This window comes from Protopterus annectens, chromosome 3.part0, assembly GCF_019279795.1.
Source record: "Protopterus annectens isolate FY-2018-M chromosome 3.part0, PAN1.0, whole genome shotgun sequence".
Classification (NCBI taxonomy): Eukaryota; Metazoa; Chordata; order Ceratodontiformes; family Protopteridae; genus Protopterus; species Protopterus annectens.
The window spans coordinates 220,811,402-220,836,776 of NC_056731.1; positions in this window are offsets into that span (position 1 = coordinate 220,811,402).

Below are 25,375 nucleotides of genomic sequence, written 5' to 3' on the forward strand. Positions count from 1 at the left end.
TATTGTGTTGCTAGAGTAACAGGGTTTGTTTCAGCATAAATGTTCTAAAGGATGTGAGTTCAGAAACTGAAATGTATGTCATCATTTACTGAAAGAAATCCTCAGATCATCACAGTGATTTACCAGAGAAATAAAAATAATGAATCTGTGGAACAGACAAGAAATATGAGCAATAAACCTGGACATTCTGAAACAATCCCACCAGTTGAGAGATATGCTCAGAACCCCTTAGTGCAATGAATCTGGACAAAGCCTGACAAAGTGGGGGGAGAAAGCCATGAAAATAGGGACATATCTGAAATACCTGATTAGATAATCTGACACAGTTGCTGCAGTAACACCCTCCTGTCTGTTTTAACATATATTGACTGAAATAGCACAAGTCCAAAACTCAATTACTTCCCACTAGTTAGTGACTTAAATACTCACATCATCCCACTGATGTGTCAGAAATACACAGCACTTATGGGGGCCAGGCAACAGTACATCCCACAAATATCTGGACATAACATCACATTAGGGAAACTACACTGAGCTGCTAAGCTTGTCACCAAGCACCGTCCAAACTACAGTCAGACTGACACAACACTAACCCAAATCCGCTATGGGAATTACACGTGCATTTGCAAATATATCAGGCACTACAGGGATGTAACAGCATTGAAAAACAGACACCAGTGTGAAAGTGCATACCCACAACCAATTTCACCACAGTCACAATGACATACCGGTAAGCCAAATGAACAGAAGAGTATAAGGACTTTGTGAACAAAAACATCATCATGTTTGCCACTCACACACTACCCCTACATATACTGGCCCAATTTACTATGTAGTATGACTCCTGACTGTGGTGCGGGACATGTCTCAGTCTGCCCCTACAAACATATATAGCTGATAGACCACCAGAAACTGGGGCAACATGCACAGTCAGATAGAAAAGGAGCCATAACACTTACATCTACCCTCTACACAAGCCAAATAACATTTAAACACTACACTGCTACACAGTCCTGACAGTCTGTCAACAATCACCAGAAATACACATTCCTCTCAACCGTACAGAGTCCCACAGAATGTTCAGGCTTTGTCCTCATATATAAGGCCTCTTTCACATAACATGTCTGGCATTCTAATACATCACTGGAATGATATCAGAAATGAAGACACTAAATAATGATATACCATACCTGTCAACCTCTTACTGCATGACATCTGGACAAAGCCTGACATACTTGGAGGACAGAGGCCCAAAAACAGGGGCATATTTGAAATATTGCTGTTATAAACTGAGAAAGTTGCTGGTGTAACAGGGTTTGTTGTAACATATCTTTTCTGAGGGATATGAAGTCAGAAACACAAATGGATGTTACCATTTATCGACTGCAATCCTCAGAGTATGCTACTGATTTGTCAAAGACAAAAAATGTCTGAGGCTCACACCAAACATAATAGTTCAAACTCTTGCCATTCTGTGGATAGCCCTACAGTTGAGAGTTATGTCAACCAGATAACACTGTCAGACCTAACATCACACAGAAAAGCCATGTCCACACAAACCCTGTTAAACTAGCATTAATCCAAATGTATAACAGAAATACTTATGTTCTGTCCCTATGTCTGGAACATTCTCCCCCATTTTGTTGGGCTATCTCTGCAGTTTTCATTGTAAGAGGTATTTCCAACTACCCTCTGTGATGCTGTTGTTCACACAACTCCATGAAGTCCTCCTCACAGGGAAGGAAAAGGGGCAATGTCCACATGAAGTACACAATTATAGGAGTGTGTTACCATGCCATTTTCTATAGGAAGAAAAACACAGGTGTTCTGCATACAGTTAGCAAATGGGGGACACCAATTGGTGCACAGATCATCAGCTGCTCATGAACATTACCTTCGAAAGGCACACTGTTGCCTATGCAAAACAGATGTATATCCTACATCTTGGAGAGAGAGAGAGGGAGAGAGAGAGAGAGACAGACAGACAGAGAGAGAGAGAGAGAGACATACAGACAAACAAACAAATCAGAATCAAACTAACTATACATGGAAAAAAAGGTATGTCAAACAAGTAAGCATGTACTGGAATGCAGTAGGGGGTAGGTCATAATGGGAAATAGGAAGTTCAACAAATATGTCTCAACAAGACTTGCTGTACTGATATATTGCTGATCAGTACCTATGGCCATAGCATCTGGGTCTGTCTGCAGTGACATGGATCACAGCTCAGGCCCCTGAGTCACCCCAGGAAAGGATGGCTCACATATGACTACTACTGGAGTGTGTGTTGAACAATACTGACTGTGACACTGCTTGGCCAGGTACTTGGATGTCGTAGATATCCATATGTGAATTGTGAATACAACTATGATCTACATGTTTGTCTCAGAAATGTGAGAGACCTATACAAGGTATTTGCATAGTAAACTAATGTTGCAGACATGTGTGTTGAACTGCATATGATATACTGAGCTCATACCATTCAACTGTCCAATGTTATGCACACTGACCATATGTGTGCCTCATATGTGTAGTCATTTACTCATAGAGTTGTGTTATGTTTGGAAAACACTGGCAAATCTGTAAAGACTGACATTACAACATCTCATTCTCTTTCTTTTGGCTGTTCCCATTAGGGGTTGCCACAGAGGATCATGTGTCTCCATTTCTTCCTGTCCTCTGCAGCTTGCTCTGTCACACCAACCACCTGCATGTCCTCTCTCACCACATCCAGAAACCTTAATTTAGGCCTTCCTCCTTTTATCTTACCTGGCAGCTTCATCCTTACCATCTTTTCCCCAATATACTCAGCATCCCTCATCAGCACATGTCCAGATCAATGTAATCTCACTTCTCTGGGTTTGTCTCCAAACCATCCAACCTGTGCTGACCCTCTAATATACTTATTCCTTATCCTGTCTACCCTTGCCACACTCAGTGCAAATCTTAGCATCTTTAACTCTGCCACATCCAGCTCTGACTCCTGCCTTTTTGTTAATGCCACTGTCTCCAACCCATATAACATAGCTGGTCTCACTACCCTCTTGTAGACTTTCCCTTTCACTCTTAATTGTACTCATCTTTCACAGATAACTCCTGACACTCTTCTCCACCCTCTCCATCTTGCCTGTAGTCTCTACTTCACTTCTCCCCCACACTCATCATACTGTTGATCCCAAGTATTTAAGCTCATCCACCTTTGCAAACTCTACTTCCTGCATCCTCACCATTCCACTATCCTCCCTCCCCTTCACACACATATATTCTGTCTTAGTCATGCTGACCTTCATTCCTCCCCTCTCTAGAGCATATCTCCATCTCTCCAGGGTCTCCTCAACCTGTTCCCTGCTCTCACTACAGATCACAATGTCATCTGCAAACATCACAATCAACGGGGACTCCTGTCTGATCTTGTCTGTCAACCTGTCTATCACCACTGCAAATAAGACAGGGCTCAGAGCTGATCCCTGATGTAATCCCACCTCCACTTTAAACACATCTGTCACTCCCACAGCAGAACTCACAGCTGTCACACTACCCTTGTACATATCCTGTACCACTCTTGCATATTTCTTTGCCACTCCTAACTTCCTTACACAATACCACAAATCCTCTCTAGGCAGCCTGTCATATGCTTTCTCTAAGTCCACAAAGACACAATGCAACTCTTTCTGACCTTCTCTGTACTTCTTCATCAACACTCTCAGAGCAAACATCTGTAGTCCTCTTTACTGGCATGAAACCATACTGCTGATCACTAATCATCACCTCCCTTCTTAACCTAGCTTCCACTACTCTTTCCCATAACTTTATGCTGTGACTGATCAATGCTATCCCTCTGTAGTAGCTACAGCTCTGCACATCACCCTTATTCTTATAATCGGTACCCAAACACTTTTTCTCCACTCCTCAAGCATCCTCTCACTTTCCAAGATGTCATTAAACAATCAGGTTTAAAACTCCACTGCCATTTCTCCTAAACATCTCCATGCTTTCACAAGTATGTCATTTAGACCAACAGCCTTTCTATTCTTTATCCTCTTCATAGCTATCTTTACTTCCTCCTTGCTAATCCGTTGCACTTCCTAATTCACCATACTTACATCATCCAACCTTCTCTCTCTCTCTTTCATTCTCTTCATTCATCAGCCCCTCAAAGTACTCTTTCCATCTGCTCAACACACTCTCCTCACTTGTGAGTATGTTTCCCCCATTATCCTTTATCACCCTTATTTACTGCACATCTTTCTTAGCTCTGTCCTCTGTCTAGCCAATTGGTACGTGTCCTTTTCTCCATTCTTAGTGTCCAACCTTTCATACAACTCTTCATATGCCTCATCCTTAGCCTTTGCCACCTCTCTCTTTGCCATGCACCTCATCTCCTTATATTCCTGTCTACTTTCTTCATCTCTCTGACAATCTCTCTTCTTCTTTGCCAACCTCTTTCTCTGTATACTCTCCCGTACTTCCTCATTCCACCACCAGGTCTCCTTGTCCTCCTTCCTCTGTCCAGATGTCACAACAAGCACCTTTCTTGTTGTCTCCTTTACTAGCTCTGCTGTAGTTACCCAGATATTCAGTAACTCTTCACTGCCACCCAGTGCCTGTCTTAGCTCTTCCCTGAACTCAACCTCACAATCATCCTTTTTCAGTTTCCACCATTTGATCCTTGGTGCTGCCCTCACACTTCTCCTCCTCTTCTTGATCACCAACGTCATGCCACAGACTAACATTCTATGCTGCCTAACTACACTTTCCCCATCACCACTTTCCAGTCTCCAATCTCCTTCAAACTGGCCCTCCTGCATAGGATATAATCCACTTGTGTGCATCTTCCTACACTCTGGTATGTTACCGTATGCTCCTCCATCTTGTTAAAATATGTATTCACCACAGCCATGTCCATCCTTTATGCAAAATACACCACCATCTCACCTTCTGCATTCCTTTGCCTAACACCATACCTACCCATCACTTCTGCATCTCCTCTGTTACCTTCACCAACATGCCCATTGAAATCTGCTCCAATCACCAATCTCTCACCCTTGGGTACAGTCATCACCACTTCATCCAACTCACTCCAAAATTTTTCTTTCTCATCCATCGCACACCCAACTTCCAGAGCATAAACACTAACAACATTCATCATTACGCCATCAATTTCCAGCTTTATAAACATCACTCTATCCAACACTCTTTTCATCTCCAAAACACTCTTGACATACTGTTCCTTCAGGATAACCCCTACTCCTTTTCTCCTCCCATCCACACCATGATATAACAATTTGGACCCTCCTCCGATACACCTAGCCTTACCCCCTTCCATCTGGTCTCTTGCACACACAGTATATCAACCTTCCTTCTGTCCATCATATCAGTTATCTCTGTCCCCATACCAGTCATACTGCCAACATTAAAGGTTCCTACCCTCACTACCACACTCATAGCCTTTCTCCTCTCTTCCTGCCATATGAGTGTCAGACATCCTCCAGGGTATGTCTGTGAATGCAAAGGCTACTGTGGTATCAAATGATTTCAGTGTGTTATAGTAATATTAAGAAAGTGTCTCTAATTTGGCCCATTGTCCCCCATGTGTGTGTGTGACTTCCTCCAGATGTCCTGCTAAAAGTTTGAGAGGAATGACTGAGCAGCAAGAGTGTAAATTCAGCGTGCCATACTGACATAGAACAGAAATGTATATCAGGTATTACCCGTGCACATGTATGTATGAGTATGTGTACCTGGCTGCCTCATAACAACAGACATGGGATGCAAAATGTTGGGTAAATAAGCTGTACATGTTGTACACGTGTGTAGTATTAGTTTCTGTGCATCCAACAGATTTAGATGTCTACAGCTACTGGTTGTTGCATTGCCCTGACACAGACATGGGTACTAGAATAAGCATAATTATCAGCTTGAAATTGGAAAGGTGTCCAACTGTGTTATGACCTTGTGTCCATGCCTACTACAAACAGCTATATGACCATTTACATAGATGTATGGACTCAGCAATAACTTACTTGTAAAACCTACCTCCACCAAGGTAGAGTAATCCCCTTTGCTGGACAGCAGCACCACACAAACTCCATAATTGGTCACTATTTTGGCTGTACAGGGCAAAGTAGGAGCAGGCACCAACTTGTCAACCTTTGTCTGAATAAGCATATAAGGTCACAGGTGGATTACTGTAAGGCTAACTATGAGTACAAATTGGACACATCCACCAAGGACAATCACAAGTTCGTCTTCACATATGTCTGCAATGTCAGAGGCAACAACCCAACCCACTCTGTAATGGTGGTCAATCACACCACATACACACACACACCATAGCTATAAGCAAACTGCTGAAGACAGGTTTAGGGCAAACATCACCCCCCGGCTCACCATCAGTGTAGGTGGATATGCACAGCACCCGCACCCGTCCCCTCATCATTAGGGTGCAGGTGCATACTGCCTAATCAAAATCAACAAAAGCAAGTCTCCATGGGACCTGAGAATATTCCTGTCTGCATCCTTCATGAGCTAAGGCATATGCTTCCAGCTCCATTACACATTGTATGCAAGCAAAGCCTGAGCACCATTGACATCCCATCTGCAAGGAAGACAGCCACTGTCATCCCTCTACACAAATGTGAATGATGAATGGTGGTTTATGCAATGTACTGGCCCTCATTGGGGGGAACATGACTCATCAGGACCAGGAGTGCAATGCAGGTTCATACTGTGTTGATGACAGGGTTATGATGTGGTTGTAAGTGGCTGCTAATGATAGGCAATGTTGATGTGCTGGCTCTGTAAATAACTTTGTGCAATGTCTGAGGTCCGGTGATGTGTTTCCCTGTTTATGTCTTCCAGGAGGCGTGCAGCGTCAGCCAGCATATACTGCAGATGAGAATGCAGCCATCACTGATGCCGTAATACAGCACCATGGGGTGTTGTTCAGCCATAGCTGACAAAATCTGCAAGAGCGGACTGCCGTGTGGGACAACCTTGTCCACAGAGTTAACACCTTGGGCCACCATGGCCGCACATATGATCAGGTCAGGCATCGGGCAACTGACCTGATACGTCATGCCCGGCAAAGGGCTGCTGCCATGGCCAGGGACCGTATTGCTAGAGTTGGGGGTCTGGCCACAAATGCCCCATTTACGGCAACAGAAGAGGTCCTTGCCAAGCTTGGGTCAGCCCCCATACAACAGCCAGCACAAGGAACACAAGTCGTGGAGGTGGGTGGCACCCAGGCAACAGGCAAGGAGCATTCAGGTAAGGCCATAATGCACATCAATTTAATCGTGTAGCAGTAATACTGTCTTCTATAGAGTATCTAGATGCATATGTCAGTTCAAACTGCACTTGTGGGTGAGGTTTAGTAATGCACACAAGTGCACACTGATGGTGTACTATCAGAGCTTGTACTGTACATGTGCAGAAAAGTAGCGTTCATCTTGTACCAATGCCAAATGTGAGTCTGCTGACAATACCTCTCCCCCACAACTACATAGGTACCTCTGGTCTGGATGTGGGACAGCAGCCTGAAGCCAGTGAGTATGGGATTTTCATGTTGTGACTCACCAGTACCCCAGGCATATTAAGGTCATGCATGTGACCATGCACACAACTGTTAGTCATTTTGCGCTATCTGCATGTACACTTGTGGTGGGGTTAACTGCATTGCATCACAGTGGTCATCATAGGAGTCTATTTGCAGGAGATGTCACATATCTGTAGCATACCTCACAATCTGTCATTGCAAGAAATCTGGACAAAGACTGACAAAATGGGGGACAAAGGCCCAAAACTAGGGACATATTTTATAAATTAGTGTTATACAGTGTAGATAAAAGGTGTATGCACACCTGTTAGAATGCCAGGTATTTGTGATATACAAAAATGAGAGCACAATAAAATATTTCCGAACCCTTCCAACCTTTCATGTGAGCTATAACCTGTACAATTCAATTGTAAAACAAACAAATCAATTTGAGGAGCATTTATTACACGTAAAAATGCACAAGAAGCTAGATGCATACATGCACACAGGCTGAAGCTAATACTGTGTTGAAGCAGCTTTTGATATAATTACAGTATTACATCTTCTTGGGTACACACCTGCCATCAATTACAGAGAATCTTTGATTAACAGCAAGTAACGGTTAGCTGTCCTACCAGGAGTATACTAACATTTACTCAGTTGCCTGCTACAGCAGCAGCCATAGTTCATATACAGCTTATGAAGCAGCAAAGGGATCTCATTTGTGAAAGGTATCAGCCCAGAGAAGGGTACACACACATTTCCACAGCATTGCATATACCATTGAACACACTGAAGGCAGTTATCAAATGGTGGTGAAAATATGGGGCAACAGTGGCATTGCAAAGAACTGGACAGCCCTCTAAATGTGTGGAACAGGCATGACCCAAACTGGTCAGGGAGGCTGCCAGGAGACCTACAGCAACACTACAGGAGTTGCAGAAGTCTCTGGAAAGTACCGGTTGTGTGCTACATGTGACAACAATCTCCAGTATTCTCCACGTCTGGCCTATGGGGTAGAGTTGGATGAAGGAAGCCTTTTCTCACACAGAACAACATCCAGGTCTGGCAAATTTCTCAAGAAAAATACATCAGGTCTCCCAAAAGCATGTGGGGAATGTGTTATGGTGTAATGAGACCAAGGTTGCAGTTTTGGACACAATACCAAAAGCTTTGTTTGGCACAATAACAACACTGTGCATCACCAAAAGAACACCGTCCCCATGGTGAAGCATGGTGATGGCTGTGTCCTTCTTTGGGGTTTCTGTTCATAAGCTGAAAGTGGGCCTTTAGCCAAGGTGGAGGGGATTAGTAACAGTTCCAAATACCAGTCCCTTTTGGCCCAAAATCTTCATGTGTTTGCTAGAAAGCTGTGGATGGAGAGGAATTATACCTTTCCACATAACAATGACCCAAACCATACATCAAAATCCAAAAAGGAATGTCTTCAACAGAAGACAATCAACATTTTGGAATGGCCCACCCACAGTCCACACCTACAGCCAATAGAAAATCTGTGGGGTTCCCTGAAGAAGGCTGTGCAAAAGAGATGCCCTCACAATCTGACAGAGTTGGAGGGTTTCTGCAAGGAAGAGTGTACAAATATTGCTAAGTCAAGATGTGCCATGCTGATACACATCTTCCCAAGAGGATTTACCGCTATGTATTTCAACTTCTACATGTTATCCCTACCTGATGTGTTTGTTCTTCAATTGGATTGCACAGGTTATAGGTCACATTTAAGGTGGGAAATGTTATCACATAATTTCTGTGGTCTCATGTTATATATCAGACAAACCTGGCATGTTAACAGGGGTGTCTACACTTATAATATCTACTGTAAGCTTAGAAGGTTGTTAGTAGAACCAGTTCTGTTGTAACATACATGTACTGCAGGTTTTAAAGTGTGAAACTCAAAATATGTCATTAAATGGTGAAACCAATACTCTTATCATCCCAGTAATGTGTCATACAAACATAGGATTTATGAGAAACAGACCGGAAATATGAGCCATGCATGTAGACATTCAGCAACACTCTCCACAGTTGAGAGGTATGTTTTGTAGGAGTTGCCACTGTGCTATACAGGTGAACAGCAATTATGTGTACATGGGTGCAGTGTGTGCTACTTGAAAGCCCATCACCTACTAACACTACTCACAAATCACAGAGGTGTATATAAGTAGTAATATCAAGTGGAAAGGGCTGCACTGCTTGATGTTGAGGCCCTGCCCAGGATGTGTATGTGGTGGTCTGACTGTGTTGTGAATGTCACCAGTTGGCTATTGTGAGGTCTGTGTAATGCTTGTCTGCCACCCCACCTGTGTGTGTGTGTGTGTGTGTGTGTGTGTGTGTGTGTGTGTGTGTGTGTGTGTGTGTGTGTGTGTGTGTGTGTGTGTGTGTGTCTGTGTGTGTAGCAGCAAACATTATAGTGCAGGTGTTAATTTGCATATGTTGTCTTCCCCCCAGTGGACATGTTGGTCCCTCCTGCTCAAACTCTAATGTCAATGTCTCTGCAGACTCTGACAATGATGATGGTCATAGTCAGGCACAGGTGGGGTTGTCAGGGGCTGAATCTGTGCTATTGTTTGGCATCCCATAGTCATCAACATTGTCTTTGCACACAGTCACAATGCCCACACATGCTCTGTCCCCAGCAGCCACAGATGATGGACAGTTGACAGGTGGTGGTATGGAATAGACTAGTGTGGTGACTATGGTAGGTGTGAGTGCAGACACTGGCCATAGCCAGAGTGCAGGCAAGGTCCCACACAGGTGGATGGACAGGGGTGCTCACAGGAGGACTGTTGCTCATCAAAGGCACTGTTGCAAGTGCCACAGCAGGTGTCACCAGATGCATGTTTCAGGCTGTCATGGATGCACAGGCATGTAGTGTACGCAACACCAAATACTCAGGCTGTTGGATGCAACTCTTCCTGATTTATGTGGCAACATACATAACCTGGTTGAGGCCATATGCCAAAATACTGCAGTCATGAATAGACAGTGGGGTGAGACCTTGGCATTCCTCGACTGTGGCATGTCTGTGCTAGAGCGTGTGTTGGGAGATGGGTATCGGCTACATGGACGTAGGTCAGCATCAACATCAACTGAGAGTCTACTGGGCTGTGCACCTTCACACTACCATAGTGGGAGTCACACCAGCACTACCAAAGGGGAGTTGCTGTCCACATCCTAATGGAGCAGGCCATGGACACGTGGTCCTAGCTGGTCCTGTCAGAGACATGGATCCAGCAGACAGCAGTCACCATCAGGAAGCAATACTGCATCTGGCCTTGAGCTGGCGGTGCCAGTGAGACCCCTGGCAGGACCAGTTCATGTGTCCATGGCCAGAAATGGTGAACTGCACACCCTGCCATGTACGGTCCACAGCTGTCCAACATACCCCTGTGTAGGGCAGCCACATGGCATGACTGTGTGCATGCATACACACACACATCTGTATCACAGGCAGGTCACCTCCAGACACACACAGCACCTCTGCACAGCTCATCTATAGGATAGCCCTCCAAACACACACATATGATGTCAACAATATGGCCCAGCCTAGGCTTTTGGCAAACCCACACCACACCCTGTGCATATGATGATACCTGTGCCACATTCCTGTCATCCATAGCGTCAATGCAGGGACATGGCAATATGGGTCTGATGTACAGGGTGAATATAGTACAGTGTAGCTATGTAATACTGTGTAAGGTACTGTCTGCTTGCATTTGTTATGGGTATACATAAAGGTGTATGTACCTTATTAGCCATGATGCATTATTGCTCTTAGTACCACTGACTGAATGTAGTCTGATATGCTGTATCCTATTTCTGTTCCAGATGTCTATCTGCAGGCTGTGCCCCTGCAGACATTGCCAACATGGAGTATGGCAGAGTGGAAATACACCAACCATTTCATAGCCAAGGTACAGCTTTATATGTATGTTTACCTGGTGTGTATGCATGAAACAGGTGTGAGGGACACTGTTGTCAGACAGTGTGACCTTGCATACATACCCTTTGTCACAGACAGGTAGCCTTCAGACATGTCACCTCAGTGTTGTGTAGTACCACAGGCTCATACATACAGAACAGGTTACTGGAGTGCTGTTAGTAGGTCCCTCACAAGCTTAGCCATTAGATTGACCACAACAGATTCACCTGTCAGCACCTGTTGCCCCTGCCATTTCTTTTACATACACTTAACCCTGATGCAGTTGGTGAGGGCATGCATGGTACTGTGTATGACAGATTTGTGGTATGTATTCTGAGTTCACAAGGTGGAACAGGGAGACAGAATGGTATATCCTTCACCTACACACAGTAAAGACTGACACAGGGGATGTGCATACAGTAACACAAACTCAGTTGGCTATAAACAGATTAGTAAACCTATATATCCACTTTGATGTACTATAGTGCTACATACACATGACATGCCCCACATAGATTATATGCGTGGGACATAACCCACTACCTCTTACAACATGTAATGCTGTGAATGCCTTCATGGATGGTGAGATAACCCACCAGAAATAGCAACTAGAGTTATCTATTACTCCTACAAGCCTGGACAAGTAATAGTGTAACAGATGTTGTATCAGCATGATGTTTCAGTCAGGTATGATATCTGATGCTGGCATGTGTGTCACTACACTAAGTGTGACCTATTTGGCAACAATATCACATACATGGCCATTGTTAGGGGACACAGACCACACATAGGTTAAAAACATCTGGATATTCCATTGATATCTGTACAGATGACTGGTATGGCTTGTACAATGGTTTAACATGCTGCATGTGAGGCAGATGCAATTAACATGCTATATAAAGTAATGCCATCGGGAAGGTGGTAAACAGGCATAGATGGTATACACATCAAAATGGTATAACCCACACAGGATATGATTCTCACCCAACACACACACACAGTTGCCAATATTGAGATTAGAACCCCTACCTATCTAGTTATTTCTACTATATTGTTACACAGTTATCAGACACACCATGGAGCTTATATGATTTCACCTTGTCCCAAGGTCTTTCTAAGGTGAATGACATCAGCAGGCCTTGTAAAGTAGGGTTATGGGACAGGGTGGTACATGCCACAAAATGGTATAACGCACAAACAATATGATTCTCACCCAAACACACACACACACACACACACACACACACACACACACACACACACACACACACACACGCACACATTCGCTTATTTGCCAGTATTGGGATTAGAACCCCTGCCTATCTAGTTATTTGTACTATAGTGTTATGCAGCTATCGCACATGCTACAGAGCTTACTGGGCTGACAACTGGCTAAAGGTGCTGATAAGGGGAATGACATCAGCTGGACTGATAAAGTAAGGCACTGGGTGGGAAACTTATCAAAATACTTCTTCCTACAAGCATACACACACACTTATACACCCACACACACATTTGCCAGATCTGAAAGTAGAGCCCCTGCCTATCTAATTATTTGTACTATAGTGTTCATAGGTTCATAGGTTGATACTAGGCTATCTGCACTAGGGCATTTACAAGCCTAGCCAAAGTGTGTTTGGCTTTCGCCACCCTTTTAGATTTTTCGACTGTGCCTCTGTATAGTAGGTCACAGAAGATAGCCCTTTTAAGGTTAGTTTACTGTGCCTCTGTCTAGTAGGGACACAGAAGAGATCCCTGGGGTAAACCTACGATTTCCCATCCACTCGTCAAGATTTCTCTTGAAGAGGGTCATTGAGGGGCTCTGCCTAACATGGATTGGGATTTTGTTCCGGAGTGAGGGGAGCCTCTGGGGTATGAATCTGTCCCTCCAGCATGTACTATTTATTTCTGTGCTGAGGTTTAAGTCTCTGGAGTGTGTATCTCTAAGGGAGTTGGATTTCCTGAGGTGGAGCTTGTCCATTAAATCTGGGTTGGACATGGCTTTATACGTCAGGCACAGATCACCTCTGAGTAGGCGGTAAGCAACTGAGTAGCGCTGGAGTTTCTTTAGCCTAACTGCATAGGGCATCTGTTTGAGCCCCTTAATCCTCTTGGTGAGGTACTTTTGGGGTCTTTCCAGTTGCTGCAGGTGTCAGGTAAGGTACATCCCAAATGGGGCATTGTACTCAATTATGGGCCTGATGAGTGATGAATACAGGGGCACAATGACTTCTCTTGATCTAGATGTGAACCATTTCATGATGAGGTGGGCTATATAGAAGGTCTTTCTAACCACTTTGACAATGTGATTGTCAAAGGAGAGATTGCTATCTACTTGGGTCCCCAAATCCCTAATTACTTCTTCCGTACTTAATGTTTTTTCCAACTATGTGGTAGTTTGTGGGCACTTTGTTTTTCCCAAAGGAGATGACTATGCACTTTTTGGCATTTAGCTTCTGCCCATGGCTCTGGCACCAGTTATCCATCTCTATGAGACCCTTTTGGAGGATGCTTGTGTCAGTCAGCGAGTTGATTATGGCACCCAGTTTGCAGTCATCTGCAAACTTGGTCAGCCATAGTCCTCCCGTGTTAGCCTGTACCTCTGAGAAATATATACTGAACAGGAGAGGTCCCAGGACTGAGCCTTGTGGGACATCACGTGTAACTGGTTTAGAGTCTGACATGGCACCTGCAATTCTGACCATGTGGGTTCTATCCCTGAGCCAGTTTGCAACCCTTCTTGTGACATAGGGTTTGATATTTAAGCTGGTGAGCTTATTTATGATGCCTGAATGGGGTATTGTGTCAAAGGCTTTTGCGAGGTCCAGGTAGGCTGTGTGGACTACCTTCCCTTCATCTATTGCCTTGGTGACTGTTTCAAAAAAGTAGACTAGGTTCAAGAGGCAAAATCTGCCCTTAACAAATGCAAATTGGGTGGGATCCACTGTTTGGAGGTTCCCAATGTCTTTGTTTATGAGTTTCATGATGATACGCTCCATAGCTTTGCAGACCAGGCTAGTCAGGCTTATAGGGCGATAGTTTCCGGGGTCCTTTATGGCACCACCTTTGTGGAGTGGAACCACTGTTGCTGTATGCCATTCCTTGGGTACATATCCTGTAGTGAGGCTGAGATTGAACAGTGACTTTATATGAGGGTTCAGTTCTTCTTGAAGCTCCTGTAAGACGCAGCCCGGGACACTGTCCGGTCCCATTGATGCTGTGTTTTTTGCTTTGGAGAAGGCAGCTCTCACCTGTGCATCTGTGATGTCAGGGAGGCTACACTCTGTTGGGATAGGTGACTTAAGGTGTACATATCTGTCTGTATGCACAGACATATATACACAATAGAGTCATATAGTCCGATGTGGGTTCTAACATATCCTGTGATTCTCTAAGTGTAGGAGCATTCCCAGTGTGACCTTCTATAGTTAGAGTGGAACTCCATTCCAGAGATAAATGTACTCCGGTACAGGATTTTGTGTGCTACAGCCATACCACTCAGGAGTACACAGGACTTTCCTCGGGGTACTGGGTTTGTTTATCAGACATTTTTTCTGACATATCTGTAGTCTGACACTGCAGTGTATTGTGTCATTACCTAGTGACAGACATTCTCCGATCTTCACAGTGCTTTACCACAGGAATACTAGTTGTATGATGCATAGACCAATATTATGAGGGCAGCTAAGTACATTCTTGCCCAACAAGGCTAGTTGTGAGGTGTGTCTACAGCCAGTTGAGTGATGATGTGCTGTGTAAACAGTCCAGCAACTTGGTGATATACTGGTTGGGGATCTCCTGCTTATGTGGTATCTTTCTAACCTGAGATGTCATATCCTTGTGTGGCCATACCTCTCACCTGTACATTTTTTGGCAGGTTGTCCACAGGTGTTTGGCTAGAGGGTTCATCTAGTCTAAGTAAACTTATGTTTTTATGGCAGGTTAGTTACATATAATTGAAAAGTGATGTTGCAAAATAATGACAGACATTACTGTTTCAGACTGCATAACTTTCAGACAATTCTCGCTACTGTAAACCCCTCACCCTACCAACTTTCTCAGTATGTAATGACGATATTTACAAGACATGCCTATCATTGTGCCTTTGTTCCACTTTTATTTCTGCCCTTGTCCAGAAGTCTTGCTGTCAGAGGTTTGGAGTTATGGGGTGTGGGTACAGATGCATTTTATTGTGCAGGCATGCCCATTATATGTAAAAGCAAACATAAAAAAAAAATTTTGAAAATAACCACTGGCAACAGTATCAAAAAGCATTATATTCACAAAAGCCTTAGCACCCCGGCTACACAGCCTTCAAGAAATCCATTATATGTGTAGTATATTCCACATAGCACTGTGACTTCCAGGTATGTCAGTGGCAGAGCAGTAGGCGCCACTCACATGCATAATAGTTGGCACTGCAGTTATCTGCACATGGCCCTGTCAAAGACAGCACTGCACCTAGGGCACTACAAGATGACTTCCAGGAGAAAGTGCTGGCCAGATCCTGACAGTATTAGCCACACATACACATAGCTTATTGACCCCTGCATATTGTGGATATGCAACATGTTTTCATGTGTATTGGGACAGCCCTGCCAATGTGTACTTTGTTGCTATTTCCCTGAAAACATACATGTTACTGCATTTGTGTGGGTATATGGGGGGGGCACACCTGTCAACTGTACACATCTGCACAGACTGTACTGATATTTCCTTTACATTTTGGTCCCATTAACCATACTATTGTGCCCTGTCTTGGGGACTAGAGGCATATCATTAAAGACCACAGGTCAGATTGTAATGGCATACATTTGAGTTTCATACTACTTACCCTACATAACCTTAATGCAACTGCGAGACCTGCTGTGCTATCACTGTGTGAGTCTGTAGAGGCCACTTCAACATTCCCTCCATTTGTGGGCCTTTGCCAGACATCTCTATCTGGTTTTCTACAGCTGAATTGCTGTGTGGGTCTGAGGGGGGGGTATGGGACCCCCACACTGACATCCATGCCTGTGACCTATGCCCCCCCAGTTAGTTGGCCCCATATATATACTGCAGTGGGATTTGCCACCTTGGGTACTACTGCACAGTATGGGGAGGCCAGTATTGGGCAGACATTTAATGGTGTCCCACATACCTGTCAGTTGTCTGCTGCTATCCCAGTAGGCCACCCCATTCCCTTGCAAGCATGCAGCATTACCATAGATATGCTACCAAAACATACTAATTCATTCATTTTTTGTTAAGAAGACTGACTTACCTTGTGCCTGCAGCAGTTGTGAGGATGGTGCTTGAGGGCTGCCTGTGTTGGATGCACACAGTACACTGCCTATACATGGTAAGTTACAGGTAATATGATGTGTGTGTCATCCATTTTACTGTGTGTGTGAGTCAGAGAGAGGTGTCAGTCCCTGGAGTCCCTACAGTGTCAGTGTGTGTGCTATGCATTGCCTCTTTGCCAATGCCTGAGCATACTGGGCACATCTCCATCTACCTATGGGAGCAAGCTCAGGGGCATCCTCCTCTGAGTCCCTCTGTGCCTGTGGGGACCTTGGCAATGGTCATGGGCTGTGTGACCCTTCCCTGTGCTATTCCTGCTGCAACTGTTTCCGCAGCTTCATATTGTGTAGCATGGCCCATAATATGAACATGTGTGCACATGTGGCTGGAGAGTACTGCAAGGCTCCACTAGATATGTCAAGGCAATGGAACCGTGACTTGAGCATCCCAAACACATGCTCTATAATGATCCTGGTTTGTGCGTGTGCCTCATTATGGCATTCTTGTGTGGGTGTGTGTGTATTTCTGATGGGTGTCATCATCCATGGTTCCAGTGCATAGCCAGCATCCCCCAACAGATGGCCATATGGGATGCCCCCACTGGCAAATGCCTGGTACAGCTGTGATGAATGCCAGATGTGGGAGTCATGATAGCTTCCAGGGCTGCCAGCACCCACATTCATGATAATGCCTTGGGCATTGCACATGACCTGGCAGTTGATGGAGGGCAAGCCCTTGTGGTTTATGTAGACCCTACCCTTTTCACCGGGTAGTGCCTAGATATGGATGCGTGTGCAGTCTATTACACCCAGTACCTTTGGGTATTCTGCTACATGGTGGAAGAGATGCATATTGCTGGTCCTCTCCTTACAGGTGTTGGGGAAGTAAATGTGCTCACCGGCATGTGGTAGCATGGCATCCAGGAGCTGGTGGAGCCTGGATGCAGATGCCTGTGAGACCCCCATGATGTCCCCAGTAGGTCTTTGCAAAGTACCTGTAGATAGTATTCTTAGGGCTACACATACCTTGGTATCCACTGGGATGGCTTCCCCTCTGTTGGCTCTGGGTCTGAGTTGAAGCCGGTACAGCTCAATGATTTGCTGCAGTATGTCTCTGTCCACTCTGTAGTGCTCTACTATCTCCAGATCATGTAGCCCCTGGTAAGTTACCCTGGGTCTGTACACTCTTCTTCTCCTCCTTGGTCTGTGGCGGTTGTCAGCATTATTCTCCTCACTGCCCTCAGCCTCTAGCACTTACTGATGGATCAAAGCAATGGCAGCTCCTAACATTTTTCCAGTTAAAATTCCCCTGCATGTGTACACCAATGGTGCAGAGTTTGTGGGAAAAAACAGACTGTAAGGTGTTTGCATAGTTTATACTGTTGTGCTGCAGATGCTGCCTGTATGACTGGCTGACTATAATGCATTCCACCTGCTAGCTATGTAAGTTGCACTTGATTGCTTTTATTCTGCTATTTCCCTTTTTTCTACCTTTTTTCCATTCCCATTTCCTCCCCTTCCTCCCACGTAAACCCAGTGCCCAAATGTAAACAGTCCTGCTATTTCCATTTTATTTATTTTTTTAGACCCAGTGCGCATCATGCAAACCTGTTTAACTAATGTAAACACTTGGATGTGAACACACTCTTCATTTCATGGAATAAGTCAATACAGCCTCAGACACACCCCCCTTGCTTAGCTGTGCTTAGCTAAGCTTATCTGGAGGCCATGGAGCTCCAATGTTCTTACACCAAGCATGACACACCCCCTTTTCATGTCTGATGATCCTCCTGCTTACACGATCATGCTATAGCACCTACACATCACGCAAACCCATTTAACTAATGTAAACACTGAGAAATTGCCCTCCTTGGATGTGAACACACTCTTCATTTCATGGAATAAGTCAATACAGCCTCAGACACAGCCCCCTTGCTTAACTGTGCTTAGCTAAGCTTATCTGGAGGCCATGGAGCTCCAATGTTCTTACACCAAGCATGACACACTCCCTTTTCATGTCTGCTGCTCCTCCTGCTTACATGATCACGCTATAGCACCTACACGGTTAGATGCAGTTTGGCACTTAGAATATTTTTGTGATTGAGTAAATTTTCCCTCATTTGCATACCCTACTGCCTTAGTCCCTAGTTACTGCACTACACCAGAGCCTTTGCCCTTAGCAAACACTATTCCCTGGTATTGTTTTGATTCTGCATGCCATAGACTATAATGGCAAAATGCAGATTTCTCTTAAAATTGTGTTTTCACATTTTTTTTTATTTTTGGCATGATCCCGTTTGTGTCCCGCTGCCCTATGCTTACACGGCCAAGACTAGCCAAAAAAAAAATTTATTTTTAGAAAAATGAAATACTTTTTCATGCCAATGGCCATATATTTGGCCATTGGCATGCCTAAAGATTATAATACATGCTTTTATTTGAGCTGTCATGCCTTCATTTTAGTTTTTGCAGAAATGTATTTGGCTAGTAGCCAAATACATTTCTGCAACTAACACTATTTTTGCAAAGATGCCTGCCTGCTTGCTGAATCACTAATTCACCTCATTTGCATGGTTTTCACCATCATATGAGGTAATTAGCATTATGCAGTGGTGTCCATGCAGGAATAGTGTAGGCAGGCTCGTGGACATCAGAACAGTAGTTTACTGGATTGTTCGGCGACCATATTCCATGCAGGAATTGGTACACTATTCCTACACGGAGATTTCATGTTAGTGAATGCCAGGGAAAAGTCCTGACTATATCTAAGAGAGTTACTATACCCTAATAACTTATGTAATAGAGCAAGAAGGATGATGTGGTGAGTTGTTCTTCTCTAAGAGATTTCTCAAAATAATATCTAAAATATTACTGTTGGAATAGCTTGCAGAATGATATCATGTCTTGTCATCTGACTTCTAGTTCACATGCAAAATCCCCATTGCTGGAAACTGGCAGGACTTAGCAACTGCCTGTAAAAATACACACACTAGGGCTTTTGCTCAGATCTTTGGCCGGCGCTGGAAGTCATAAAACAATTGCATACCTTCACACTTCCAGATTAGGAATTAGTTCATCCCAAAGACAATGCAAAACGCTTCCTAGTACAGACTTTGTGTCTGTGGCTGCCTTGAAACCTGTGAGATAGCACGTTTATGACCTAGCCGATAAAGTGATTTCATTTCATATATTTTTCTAAAGTTTGCTGGACTGAGGTTAACCCTCCAGTTTCCTCTGATAAACATATACATTTAAACAGTTACAATACTGCATGTAGCTTTCTGTTCTCTCTAGTAAGGCACACTGCACATACATTTCAAACACAAGTACTTTACAAATACATTTTCAACACAAACATCTGTGCAAATCAGTTTGATTTGCACATGACATACAGCAGTTCTAATACATTTGTAACACCAGCATCTTGTATGACCCACAGTTCTAATACATTTGTAACACAAGCATCTGTATAAATTCATTTGATATTCACAAATGGCATATAATTATTTAAAAAATTCCAACTAGCTGTGCTGGCAGTGCCTCCATTCATCACAGTCAGAAACAATTGATATTTCTGGATCTAAAGCTCCTACTTTTCCGTCAGCTAGCTATGCAGCTTCATGGTTATTGGTGTCTGAAATGTAGAAATTCCAAGGCAAAAAAAGACTGGTGGTTCGGTAGTCCAGCAATGAAAACTGGAAAAAAGATGATTACTACTTGACAGTAAGAAATACAAAAAATGTTTTAAAAGTTTCATGCATAGCTCTGTAGATAAAAATTGTTTCAAAATTTATATTATGAATCTACCAAAGCAAGGCTCATTTTCTCTGCTTTCAGCTGAAACGAGAAAATGAAATAGTTGCTAATATTATCTGTCTTTGCCTGCATGTCCCATGTTAGAGAAAATCAAGTTTTTGTTATTTTGAGACTCTGTCTCTCATATCTATAGATATGGGGCAGACAAAGGGCCAAATATAGGGACACATTTTAAGTATTGCGTTTAGAAACTTAGAACGTTGATAAAATTATAGGTTTTGCATTGCCACATATTTTCTGAAGACAAGAGCATGAAGTCTGAAACTCAAATGTATGTCATTATTTAGTGATGTCAACCCTCAATGATTTTCCAGAAAACACACATTTTATGTGGAACAGCCCAAAATTTTGAGGCAAAAATCTGGACAGTCTGTGAAAATCTACATAGCTGATAGATGTGTTTGTGTGTGCATGTGTGTGTCTATTTGTGTACAGGTATATAATTCTGAAACTTGCATAGCCCAATGACACTGTAGTTCCTGTGGGTATGCTTTGGACTTGTAGTATGATGCAGCCTGAAGACAATTATCAATTAACTAGTTAGATTTTTTTTTTCTGAAACTGCCACTAGTCAGAGCGGTTGCCAATAAAAATGTCAGGCCCAGCAGTGAGAGAGAACGAGATTCCCACCAAACAAGCAGCATGTACTTACCTATGCCCATGCACGTGCTCTGTAAAGTGACACTATTTAAAAGATTGTAAGCCATATTAAAGGGCCTACAACATTGTTTATATGTATAATTTCACCTTTGATAGAGTTGGAAATGGGTGTATAGGAAAACAGGAAATGGAATGCAAGCAAGCAGAAGAATATATATAAATAACTACAGGATGTAAGAATGGGATTGGGGAAGGAGAGGAAAGATATATTTTTAGGAGAAGGAAAACGGGTGAAGGATGCAACGGTAAGAAAGGGGTATGGGAAGTAGGTGAAGTTTAAACATTAACAGAGACAGAGTGACAAGGAAGGGGCTGGTGCACTTATGTGATTGTAGAATTATGGACAGATGGACAAAGCACATCGGTGATTGGGAGGACTGTGAAAAAACAAGCAGTAATGTAAGATATTTGTTAACATTTCTCAAGTATGCACTCTGGCGGTGTGCACACATAACTGCCAACTGTATAATGGTTATTAGCAAATATGTAAAGAAACATGATATGCATTCCTTCACATGGTAAGCCACTCCAGTTTCTTCCACTAAAGGAGAGTACTCACCAAATTAGCCTCATGATTTACAAGAGCATGAATATGTTAAAGGCAGATGGATGATACTGCACCACTAAGGGTAATGATGTGCAATACAGTGGCTAGTGGTGGCGAGTTCAGCCTGCTGCATATACAGATTTACTAATGAGCTGGTGACCCCATACATGTTTCCATGGCCTGTCTTCCATAACTTCACCCTTTAACAGTGATCACTAACACTGTAGCTAACATCTCATGGCACAAAATATATATGTTTCTGAATTGGTCCTGCATATTGTTTACCCTGATTTGCATTCATGATTGCCCTAATTGTAATACTGCTGCTGATTTGCATGTCATCTTATGCAGGATGCAGAATTCCTTAGGTTTCTGCACTCCCCCTCAGGATGTCTCTAAATGGCCGGACTGCTGTGCATGGCCACTAATCATGTAAAGTTATCTACCATGATATGAAGACTGTTTCTAAATCCCATGGTCAGACTTGAAGTGCAATACCAGATTTATTAGAAAGATCTGGCATGTTCTAGATATACTATACATAACTACTGTATATGGATGTTCTGTTATCTATATTAAATTTTGTGCTGCCTATATATCACCACTGTTGGAGCTTTATTGCCTGGGCCTCATCTGAAAAATGCCTCTGCCTGATTGGACATTGCCTGTCAATTAATTCAGTAAGTAAATAAGTAAGGAGCTAGCTAACTGAAAGAATAATTAAATAACTAAAAAAAAATGACATATCTTTATTAAGTTGAACTTGCTCTTACAGAACTAAACTTTAGAAGTGAAGAATATAACTACTAGTGACTCAGTATAAGTAATCCTGTCATGCAGGTAATATTCTAGCTCTCCTTACATCTCTGCTGATTTCTTCTCCTACCATGTGGTAGCAGTTCATTTCCTTTCAGGTTTTTTTTCTGGGTATAAAGTTAACTTCTTAAAGATATAAACAGTCTTTGTATTTGTTTATTCATTTGGGTAAGTGAGAAGGTCCATTCACTTTTGGCCACAACCTAGACCATAGTTGTAGGGATAGGTATAATACATGTATGTAAAATCAGTTGCAGCCTGTCAACCATCTAGCTTTTGGAAGAGATAAGAGTACCTAGAAAATACTCATTCAGACACAAAGAGGACATGCAGATTAGGCACAGACAGTAACTGAAACTCTGGAGTACCTAGAAAATACTCATTCAGACACAAAGAGGACATGCAGATTAGGCACAGACAGTAACTGGAACTCAGGAGTACCTAGAAAATTCTCATTCAGACACAAAGAGGACATGCAGATTAGGCACAGACAGTAACTGGAACTCAGGAGTACCTAGAAAATACTCATTCAGACACAAAGAGGACATGCAGGTTAGGCACAGACAGTAACTGGAACTCAGGAGTACCTAGAAAATACTCATTCAGACACAAAGAGGACATGCAGATTAGGCACAGACAGTAACTGGAACTCAGGAGTACCTAGAAAATACTCATTCAGACACAAAGAGGACATGCAGATTAGGCACAGACAGTAACTGGAACTCAGGACTGAATCTCAGACCCCTGATCTCTCATACAGAGAATGTAACACTGGACCACCATGCATGTGTTACCAGATCTACTTAGGAGCTTTGCAGGGAGGTGACCATCAGATGGGTTATTATGTTAGGATACAAATCCCTGTACATGTACCATTTGCAGTGAACTTGGAGCCTCACACTCAGCAGCTTGTGCAGTCTAGTTTGATTCATTTTTCTCAATGTACATAGTGATAAACCCAAAGGTCATACTCTACACAATGAAGCAATTGTAATAGTATAGAAAATATAACTAAAATATCATACGTTTGCTAAACTCTAGAGCTTAAGGAAAAAGTGTCTTCAGTCTATTCTTTCAGTCTAGTGATATTTACTCAGCTGAATTACACAACATACTGGAGAAGTGAGTCATGTTGATATTAATAGCCTATGATTATCTTTGTCTTTTTAGTGTGTGACATAAATATTTTGTAACCATTGCTGAGTAATGACACTGGCCTGTAGGATGTTGGTGTATCCAAATCCTTTTCTACCTTCAGTAGTGGGGACATTTGAAGAGGTCATGTAAGTCTTATGCCCTCACAGAGGTGCAACCTGTTTTTGAGCAGCCCCTTGAAATACCCCCATGTAAAAGTGAATGTGACAACTCCAGTCTAGATCAGACAGTTATTAGAGTTCAATATGATTAATCGTCTCAGAAATTCTGTATGTGTCACAGACTGTTCTAGAATCACACTTTTTAAACCTATCATATGTAAGAGAACATTAATACAGACATTTTCTGCACCAGTTATGCCTTTTTAGATAAAGTTCAATTTATTAGACATTCCAGCCAAATAAATTCGAATCCATTCTGCATTCATTTGGCCCCGCTCAATGCTAAGTGTCTGAACAATAAATTACTTGATTTGGAGGCCATCCTGATGTTCAAGAAAACATAGAAGTAGACTAAAGCACCCCGAATTCTGCTTCCTATATTTTGAATACAGAACTATATCGACGCAAAACACTAAAAATAATGGTATGACACTGGATCTCAATTTTTACTCCCCAGAAATTAAAACATCCTGATGTCCAACTTGAAAGTGATTCTAGGCAGCAAGAAGTCTACTGTATCCTTGCAGACATACCAATGTTTACCTGCAAGAGAGTTAAAAAGCTTAACAAACTAAGTGGAATATCCAGCTGGCAAAACCCAGAACGCACCAATACAGCTTTGTGGTACTATATGTACACGCGCTTTACTGCAGCTCAAATAGAAAAGCACTTCTCCATCATAGTATTACTTACTACTGTATCATAAAAAAAAAAAAAAAAAATTATTGGACATGTAACTGCTACTTCTCTTAACTTTCTTTTTATCTACACTTACTGTACATTATGCTATTATTCTTTCTGAATGCTTATTTGTAACTGTATTTGTACTAAGTCAAGTCTAATACTCTGCATTTTTAAACATTATTAATATGTGACCAGTTAAAGTATGTTATCTGCTTTAATGAGAATGTATTTGCATTATAAACATGTATTACTTTTGATAAGAAATTATTTTGAACTGTTTGGAGCTTATCTCCCCGGGCCTCTACTGAAAATGGACATATATCCAGCTAGACTAGTTCGGTCAACAAATGTAAAATAAAATAAAATAAATTTCCCTCCAGATCAGGATGTTACTACCAAATCAGAAGTGTCATGTAAATAACAGCATGCATCCAGTACCTCCAATTTTATCAGCCAAACCTTACAGGAAAATTTGCCAACAAGATCTATGAACCTCTATATGCAATTAAAATGAAGCAAAGGTATAATGGCCTTGTTAACCACAGCAAGGGATTCTATACATTCACAAAGTTCAGTTTTCATTTACTTGAAGTCATGCCCCCATCCCATTGATGTAATGGTAATCACTTTTTACCACATATGAATAATAACACGGTAGGAGTCCCAAAAAGAAAATCTGCATAGAGGCCATGGCATCATCTCTCAGGCCTAAAGTATACAGTAGTTCTTTAGCAGATTATGAGCTTGGGTATTGACAGGAGTATTTTTTGT